The sequence below is a fragment of the Lolium rigidum genome, chromosome 7 (genome assembly GCF_022539505.1).
Source record: "Lolium rigidum isolate FL_2022 chromosome 7, APGP_CSIRO_Lrig_0.1, whole genome shotgun sequence".
NCBI lineage: Eukaryota > Viridiplantae > Streptophyta > Magnoliopsida > Poales > Poaceae > Lolium > Lolium rigidum.
In genome coordinates this window covers 130010297-130020335 of record NC_061514.1, presented here as the reverse complement: position 1 = coordinate 130020335, position 10039 = coordinate 130010297, and positions in this window count along the sequence as shown.

Here is a 10039-nt window from a genome sequence, read left to right as displayed (position 1 = left end):
CTTGCTCGGATGCTCTCCTAGATTGTTCCATCATTGCCAGAGTTTGTTTCTTCATGGATTGGAGTTGTTGTCGAAGTTCTTGCAAATCTTCCGACAAATGTTTGCTTGAAGAACCGTTGAGAGGATTATCATCGACTAGTATTTTCTTTGAGAAGGAAGATGCAGGTGAAGCAGCGGCAGAGCAAGGGTTGCTCGAATAATTATCAAATATTAACTGGAAAAGAAAGTCCCAGAATCAATGATAAGCATGAAGAGGAATTTCATTAATTTCTAGGAAATTTACATGGACATTACAAAGAAAGTTCTCCAGAGGGACTAACAGGATAATTGTTGCCAAGGCTAAAATGGCGACAATGGAAAAAGGAATAGAGAAAACAAAGAAAAGAAAAAGCGAAGGCATTCAACTAGACCTCCAGCCTTGATGAGCTAGGAGTTGAAGACGGCTTGATCCCGAGATAGGCCAGGATTTTCTTCGTGTTGGGCTTAGCTGCCTTAATCAACGACTTCCACCTTGATTGTTCTATCTGCTCAGTGTCGCCGACCTTCATCCAGTCCACAGTTTGTTGACTGTCAGCGACCAAGGCAACAGTGTTTTCAACAGCAACCTTCATGTTCTCCTGACGCATCTTCAGCCCAAGATCCTCTGCTGGATTGAAACTCTTGGCAAGCGCAAGGAAAGTCTTCGGCTCCTCCTTCATCGGGAAGAAGTAGGGGAACAACTTCGACATTCCTGCGTCAGCATTCACCACGCCTTCGCGAATTTCTTGGCCGTGAAACTCCAGATAAGACAACGCGTCAAGCAGAGGATCATTGGTGGGGTTCTCAAGATCAAAATCTTGGCTCGTCTGACCTGCCAAAGAAATAATATATTAGTCGATAGCAAGTAAAAACAAAGGAAAGTAAGTCTTACAAAATAGAAGGGATCAACAAAAATACCAAGGAAGCGACGATTTTGTGTGTTCACGCGCTTGAGGATTCCCTTTTCACGACTAGCTTGTGCGGCCTTGTGCTCATTTAGAGCAGCTTCAGCATCTTCAAGTTTCTTCTGCAGTTCTTCGACACTAGCAGCTTTTTCTTTGGCTTCATCAGCCTCTACTTTGCTTGGCTAGCGTCAAGTTCGGCTTTCTGGCGAGCCTTTTCACTTTGCTCCAATTTCTGAGCAAGAGTGTCGGCAAGCTTCGTTGGCCTCTGCAAGTTTCTCTGCCAAAATAGAAAAGAACAATCAAAATTGCGACAAAGGTAGAAGCAAGAAGATCGGAAATAATGACAGCAAAAAAGTTGTTACCTTCAGTCCTGCTGGCATATTCACGGTACCCTATGAATTGGGACCCAATGCGAACAAGCTCTTTGATCATAGGCTGTCAAAGAAGAATAGAGAAAAAATATCGGTATGAAGGCACAAAAAGAGGAAAACAGAGGAAGTATAGATATCAGCAGGAAAGTCAAAAACTTACATCATCCAAGAGCGCTTGAGAAGAGCTACCCAATTGAGGGGCAGGCTCGACGATAGTTTCAACCCTTGTCCTTTTTGGTGAAGGAGCAAGGGGGCTTGAAGGAGGAGTGGTGGTGACGAGATTTTGTTGAGGAGGCGAGGATTCTCCTCCTTCAACTAACGTCTCCGACACAAGCAAAGTATGTGACGTACTCGTCCGAGGAGCCACGTCACGAGTCGGTACTTCTTCCTCATCATCACTGCGATTAAAGATCGATAGCATAAAAAGCAAGATAAAGCAAAAAAAATCGACTACAGAAATAAGGGGAAATCAAGGTGACTTACGAGCTGACGAGGGATGCGAGATATGGATCATAAGTTGCCTTCTGATGTGAAGGATCAACTTCTTCGGCTTTGGAAGTGCCGGAATCTTCGGCGTTATTCCTTTTCTTTTTCCCTTTTGGAGAAACAGCGGGAGGAGGAGATTGGGCCGACGTAGTGCCTTCGGAAGATCCCGCAGATTTTCGAGAATCCACGGGTTCATTCACAAAAGACGGAGCTTCTTGATTGTCATCAGTAACAATGGACCTTTCTTCGACTTCTCCACCTTCAGGAAGAGGAGGAAGCGAGACAAGTTTTGGATGATCCTGTGCAAAATAAAGCAGGGAGAGATATTAGGAAAGAAGTAACAAAAAGATAGTACATCGACAACAAGACAAATAGACAAAGATTACCTTGGGAAGTGGATTGGCGGCGCTGAACGGCGTCACACGGCAAGAAGAAGGGACAACATCTCTTTTGCTGAGAGATGAAATTTTTCGGACAAGTTTTTCTAAATCCTTGACCTCCAAATTCACCGACAGCCGATCTACGTCTTCATTGCCAGCATATTTCCAGAGAGGATATTTGCGAGCTTGAAGTGGTTGTACCCTAGTACTAAGAAAGTATGCAGTGATTTGGATACCCGATAATTCTTGGCCGCGAGTATTTTGCAACTCGTGGATACGAGTCATCAAAGCTTCTGTCGACGCCCTTTCTTCTTCGGTGGCCTCCGCGTCCCAGGAACGGCGGCGAAAGATTTTTTCGGCACCATCAAAAGGAGGAATATTGTCCTCCGCACATCCATGGTTTTCCTCCTGAATGTATAACCACTTCTTGCGCCATCCTTGAACTGAGTCAGGAAGCTTGACGTCGAAGTAGTCAGCAGTGGGACGAACAGAAATTACAACGCCGCCTATATTATAGGCAACATTAGGCGAGCCGTTACGGCGGCAGAAGAAAATGCGCTTCCATAGCGCCCAGTTAGGCTGGACGCCAAGGAAGGCCTCGCAAAGTGTGATGAATATGGAGATGTGAAGAATGGAGTTTGGCGTGAGGTGGTGGAGTTGCAAACCATACACAAAAAGCAATCCACGAAGAAAAGGATGAATGGGGGCGGACAGACCACGGATGAGGTGATCGACAAAACATACCCGATACCCCATTGGAGGGGTTGGGTAGCTCTCCTCACTGGGGAAGCACAACTCTTTGGATTTCTTGCTGATCCCCAGCTTCTTCAACAAGTTGATGTCCTGGGAGGAGATTTTCGACCTTTCCCACTCCGCCGCTCCAAGATCCGCAGCGGCCATGGAAGATTCCGGTGTGCTGTGCCTCGTCAAACGGCGCGGCGGCATCAACAATGGCGCAGGATTTGCAGTCTGGAGGTGAGGAGCTCAAGAGGTTGTGAATCGCAGGAGGAAATTTGCAGATGGGAGAAGGAGGACGGCGTGAGCGGAAGTGTCCGAGGAGGAAGAAGATGATCTTATATAGGGGTGCGGTGAAACGACGGACCGTTGGATAAGGAAAATGTGTGTTAGATGATAGCCACGTGGCAACAAGGGTAAAAAAGTAACTTAATGATGGAGAAGTTACGGTGCGTGCGCCAGAAAAAGCGGAGGACGTGTGTCCCCCACTTGTACGACGTGTCAAGATAGTGGATCAATTGGGCCCGCATGGCAGCGAGACAAGACTTGTCGCAAATTTTTGACTAGCAATCGTGGCTATCGTCAGCATTAACGTCACCTTGACAGAAGAAAAATTCGGCTTGACAAGCTGCATCAAAAGGCGACATGAAAAAAGTATTGGAGAGCTTTTGATCAAATACAAGTTTTTGAACAAATGCTCGGGGGCTACTTTGGCAAAATGAAGAGTTCAATAAAGACAAGATAGAAATGGTGTGAGCCTATGATCAAATACAAATATTTGTTCATAGCCTCGGGGGCTACTCCCATCGGGAGCGCTGTTCGCGCACCCGAGAAATTATAAAACTTCGGGAAAGAAAGAAAATATAGCGGCATAACAACGTGGAGCCTACAACCAAGCACAAGTCCTTGGCTGTAGCCTCGGGGGCTACTCCCATCGGGAACGCTGTTCGCATGCCCGATGAAATTATAAAAAAGAAAGAAAGTTAGAATGAAAAGCAAGAGAGTATATTTCGAGTTACAAATAACTCTGCATATACTCCCATCGGGAGAGCAATATAAGTCATCCGTGACTCGATAAAATGTGCCATTCCATCAGCCGAATAAGCACTCGACAATATATTCTCAGAACGCCGAAGTTGCGATCAATTTCTGAATGCCGCAAAACTTTGCGAAGGTAAGACCCCAGATCAATTCTATGAGGCGTGGCGCCGTCTCTGACGTCGGTTTGCTAGTTTTATCCGTATCAACAGATACGAAAAAAATCCTAACGGACGCGTTAGGTACTCGATAAATATGACTGGGACTCGACAGAATGGTAAGACCTTAAGCGGCACCTGTCGAAGTTTACACCGATATCCCGAAATCATGTCCGGGGACGTGATTTTGAAGTAGGTTTTTGCGGATTGCCACTAGAGCAGTTAACTAGTACCTGATCCGTCAGATGAACTAGCCCCAACTACCATTATCCCTGTACAATATAGAAATTTATATGAAGAAATATAGAAAGGTTTAAGATGTTGAGTAAAAATAAACAGTGGAGATTTTCCCTGACTCTACGATTCAAGCAAAATCTCGGGGGCTACTGACATAGGCATCCCTAATGGGCCTGCCGAAGATAGTACCCGGGGTTTACTGAAGGCCCACTACTCGAAGAATAAGAAGATTCGGAAGCCCAAGATGTTATTAAGGAAAGTTACAGTTGTAATAGAAAGTCTTATTTGTAATCTTGCGGGATGAGTTTGAAACCTTCCCGGACTTTGTAACTTGTACAGCACGAATCCCTCGGCTCCACCTCCTATATAAGGGGGAGTCGAGGGACGCAGAGATCATCGAATTGTTGTCTACAAACACTAGTTTTCATAATCGTCGAGTACTTTTCCGCTGAAACCTTCGAGATCTACTTGCCCTCTACTTCCAACTAAACCCTAGCCTACAATCCATAGGCATTGACAAGTTGATACCTTGTCAGCCAGGGCCTGGGCCGCGCCCCCCTATTGTGTCACGCCCCCGTCAGCCCTCCGACTCCTCTTCGCCTATTTAAGCCTCCTCAACCTAAAACCTCGAGACGAAAAAGCCACTGTACAAGAAACCTTCCAGAGCCGCCGCCATCGCGAAGCCAAGATCTGGGGGACAGGAGTCTCTGTTCCGGCACGCCGCCGGGACGGGGAAGTGCCCCCGGAAGGCATCTCCATCGACACCACCGCCATCTTCATCAACGCTGCTGTCTCCCATGAGGAGGGAGTAGTTCTCCATCGAGGCTAAGGGCTGTACCGGTAGCTGTGTGGTTAATCTCTCTCCTATGTACTTCAATACAATGATCTCATGAGCTGCATTATATGATTGAGATTCATATGAGTTTTGTATCACTATTCATCTATGTGTTACTCTAGTGATGTTATTAAAGTACTCTATTCCTCCTCCATGGTGTAAAGGTGACAGTGTGTGCATCATGTAGTACTTGGCGTAGGTTATGATTGTAATCTCTTGTAGATTATGAAGTTAATTATTGCTATGATAGTATTGATGTGATCTATTCCTCCTTCATAGTGTGATGGTGACGAGTGTGCATGCTATGTTAGTACTTGGTGTAATTGCAATGATCTATCATGCACTCTAAGGTTATTTAAATATGAACATCGAATGTTGTGGAGCTTGTTAACTCCGACATTGAGGTGCTCTTGTAGCCCTACACAATTAGTGGTGTTCATCATCCAACAAGAGAGTGTAGAGTGGTTTTATTATGTGATGAATGTTGAGAGTGTCCACTAGTGAAAGTATGATCCCTAGGCCTTGTTTCCAAACACTGAAACTCCGTTTATTTACTGTTCTGTTGCATGTTTACTCGTTGCCATATTTTATTCAGATTGCTATTACCACTCATATACATCCATACTACTTGTATTTCACTATCTCTTCACCGAACTAGTGCACCTATACATCTGACAAGTGTATTAGGTGTGTTGGGGACACAAGAGACTTCTTGTATCGTGATTGCGGGGTTGCTTGAGAGGGATATCTTTGTCCTCTTCCTCCCTGAGTTCGATAAACCTTGGGTGATCCACTTAAGGGAAACTTGCTGCTGTTCTACAAACCTCTGCTCTTGGAGGCCCAACACTGTCTACAAGAATATAGAAGCACCCGTAGACATCATGGCGCCACCGCTGATGAAGGAATCACTCAGATTCTCCATGATTGGGCCCGCACAGTGGATACTGTGGAGGTCACGGGGGGCTTGGGAGCTTCTGCGTTCCATGTTCCTTCATTGTCGCAAGGTGGTCGACCAGATTCCATAAAAGGAGGAAGTCCCAGGGAGGCCTCCATTCCCAAAAAAGGAGGAGAATCCAGAGAGTCTGCGCGAGTCTTCCACCGAAGGACGACGAGCGAGAAAGAGATGAGAGAGGCGGCAGAAGGGTTGGAGCTATTAAGGAAGACAACGGTGGGAATCATGGCTTTGCCAGCTCCACCAAATCAAAGGATGTCGAAGTTGCTGGGTCTAAATCCAGTCAGGCCACCAACTCCAGCAGGATGGTCTCGACCGCCCAGGGAGGATTCAATCTACGTCAGCAGCTCCTACGACCCAGAGAGAAGGCTTCCACCGATGAAGGTGGAGGACATCCATGTCCGGCAAGGTTCAAGATATTCACCAGGCGCCTGCTCAAGGGGAAGAAGAAGGTGGAGTTCAAGGAACCTTTCAAGGAGGAATGCAACGAAATCCTCTGAAAGGTATGTGTAAAATCAATAGCAGTGCAAAAAGTTTTCATATTCCTTAACACCTATATGATGAGGAGAGTGAGGAGAATGAGGAATCGGGAGATGATTCTAGTCATAGTGCATCCCCTGTCTGTTTTGGTGATTATCTCGCCATTGTAGAAGACAGGAGGGGTGTACCTTGCAAAAAAAGTTTTTATGAAAAAAGGTTGATTGAGAATCAAGATAGGACAAGGAAAAGGTGTATGCATGATCGTTTTTCTGGTAGGGGAACATGCTCCGCTGGATGATAACTGCAAGAACAAAGATCAATTGTAGTTAGTTTCAAAATAAGAGTATCGAACCACGAGGAGCTACTGGTTAGGGTCTTAATGCCCCTTGCTACTTTCTACTAAAGATTACTTATAAATTGTTTTCTAATCTCAAAATGTTTAAAGAGGGTGTTGTAAAGATTGAATATAAAGTAAATAAAGTAGTAAAAGTGTTATAGGAAATAGGTTGAAACTTAATAAGACAAAGTGTTCTCAGAGATTATTGGATCCACCTCTAGCATTAGGATTCATGTTAATCAAGATAAAGTATGCTTTTAATCATATTATGTGTGGGAGAGATCTGTAATAAGATGTGCCCATAAAGCCATCGGTCATCGCATCTCTAAATAATCATAGCAGCTAGTCTTCTGCAAGACACATATTGACTATTGCTATTAAGGGTTTTACCTCGTGATTATCGATATGAGCTTAGTGTCCCTTTTATCTGCCTCATTCATGTGTCAAAGTTCTTATACGGTAATGTCAGTTCCCGTCGTTCACTTTACCACAATTCAAAAGGTAGTTCCCTCTCGAGACCATAAGGCAAATATTACATGGTGCACAACACATAATATCGAGAGAGAGAGAGAACTAACACACATTAATACTTAAAACCATAGATCATCTTAGATTCATCTCATATTAATGCTAGGGTTTCTCCATCTCCCCAAGAACTAATAGGACTACTCACACATGGAAGCAATCAAGAACATCATCATAATATTATGGAGGGGATTGAACGAATGGAATGAATTCGAATACAAATCCACATTAGCAATCAAGATTACAACTATGGTTGGAGGAGGATGATGATGGTGCAGCGGTTGATGATGATGAAGGGGATGATGCCTTGTCGTCCGAGGATCCACGTAGCAGCCCAGATGTTGTCTTCTCCAAAGTTCCTTCTTGAGATCTGATTTGGGGCAGTTTTTCTCTGTTTTTCGGAGCTGTGTGCTCGAATCTCTACGTCATCTATGTGAGGTGAAAGTATATGACGAGGCAGTGCTTCTGGAAGGTGGTACGGCAGACGGTACGGGTGGGCCTTGCCCGTACCGATGCCCGTTAAAGTTACTGGAAGTTTTGCTCGCATTTTCCTTTCCCCCACGTGCATAATTAAGTGCAAAAATGATTTCTATCACGTCAAAATGCCAGAAATGATAGTTTTCATTGATATTTCATCATCGACTTATTATTTTAAGATTCTGTGTAGACAATTATAAAAGGGCGCGGTAGCGCGGTGAAATACAAAAATCCTACTACTACTCAATGATAACTTGATGAAATAATGGTGTAAAAACATGCTAAAAATGCACTCATCACTGGACTAGATCTTGCAAGCAATGCTTCCATGCAGTCTAGAACAGTAGAGCATGTTGACGACCTTGTCGAAGAAGCAAGAGATTTTGGATGGTTTAAAATTTGTAAAGGAAAAGCAGTTTGGCAGAACCTTGACCCTTTTTTGGAATCCAGACGAGCACTAGGGGTGAAGAAACCTGTTCCGATGTTGCTTAGGCCACCGGCAAGAGATTCTGTAACCCAAGCTTGAAAACGACCATGGAGGATGCCGGGAGATGACATCCTGTGTTTTGTAGGAATAAAATTTTCTATTAAACTGTTCCATCTCGTGGGATGGTGAAAAGTAGTCAAAGCCCAAAATCTAGCCCACCAGAAAATGAAAAGCGGAGTCCCACGTGCCCAGATAAAGCAAGGACATCTTTGTTTGAGAACATATTTGTCCCTGGGCACTTGGACACTCTTATCTGTGGTTAGTGGGAGCATAAGGTTAGGGTTCCTGGGGCGTCACTAGCGGCGGAAATCGAGGGTGATATGGGAGAGTGTTATGAAAACAATGGAGGTGTGGAGGGAATTTTGTCAGAGAAGGAGGTGGACCTAGCAGGCAACAACAGTTTAGTGGATACGGAGGTAACTATTTCCAGTGCCCCCTTTCTCCCGTCCTAGGAAATTTGGGGGGGATCAGTTCCGGAATGGGTAGAATCGCTCTGGAGGAGGACAAGGACAGTTCAACAACTTGAACAGAGGTCAATAAGGGCAAGGGAAAGGATAGTTTGGAGGGAATCAAGTCCAAGGAGGAAGAGGTGGGGACAGAAATCAATATCAAGCCAGTGCATATGTTCAGAAAACTTCATCGACTAGTTCAGGGGGTTTCTACTGCATAGAACAGGACTGCTGATGAGAGAATTACTGTCTCTGCAACAACAGTAGCAGCTTCTTCATGTGCTACTCAACATATCCATGTGGGATCTAGCTCCAAAATAGAAATTGTAGGGAAGAAAACAATGCAAACTGACAATCTTTTGTGCAACAAGTGTGGGAAAAGGGACATATTTCAAAAGACTATGCTAAGTAGGTGGAATATGTTAGCTGTGGAAAAGGGCACCTATCTGTAAGGTGTGCTTGGCTGAAGCAGAAGAAGGCAACAACAAATCTGGTTGGTTTTGGGGGGCCTGGCATCTGCTGTTTTGTGGCTGAGCATGCAAAGGAAAGCTCTGGAGCTAAAGAGAAAGGAAAAGCAATTCCAATAGTCAAAGTTCATGAAGTAGATTTCCAGGTTGATGAGAAACTACTCGTGATGTGTCTAGGAAGAACTTACCTATGGAAGTGCACCTGGCAAGCAAAAGAAGTATCCACAAGACGTTTCTTAGTCAATTTCTCATCAGCTGCAAGGATTATTGAGGTATCAATATATGACTAGGTCACATTGAGAGGTGCACACATCAAAATCAATGTAAAGCAATGTGGTGACCCTGCATACCACTGCATGTTGTAGTATGCCAGTCGTTGATATAACATTCATGAAGTACCATTCCGCAAATATTACATCCCTCAGAGTAGTACAACAGAACATAGCAGGGTCCATAACTCATTCACTTATTATTACAAGCATCAAACATATATTGTCTTGGAGCTCCTCTTGGGTCCTAAGAGGGATACTCCTGGGTTCGAGGCGAACCCACCTTAACTTACAATATAGAAGTTTCACTAGGTTATACATTTATTACCATGAGCAGCTAAATACTAAGAGTTCCCACTGCTCGGTTACTACTACTACTCGGTGCTTCTAGACTTGTTCTCCACCGGAAGCCTCCCCGGTTCCGTAGACTATG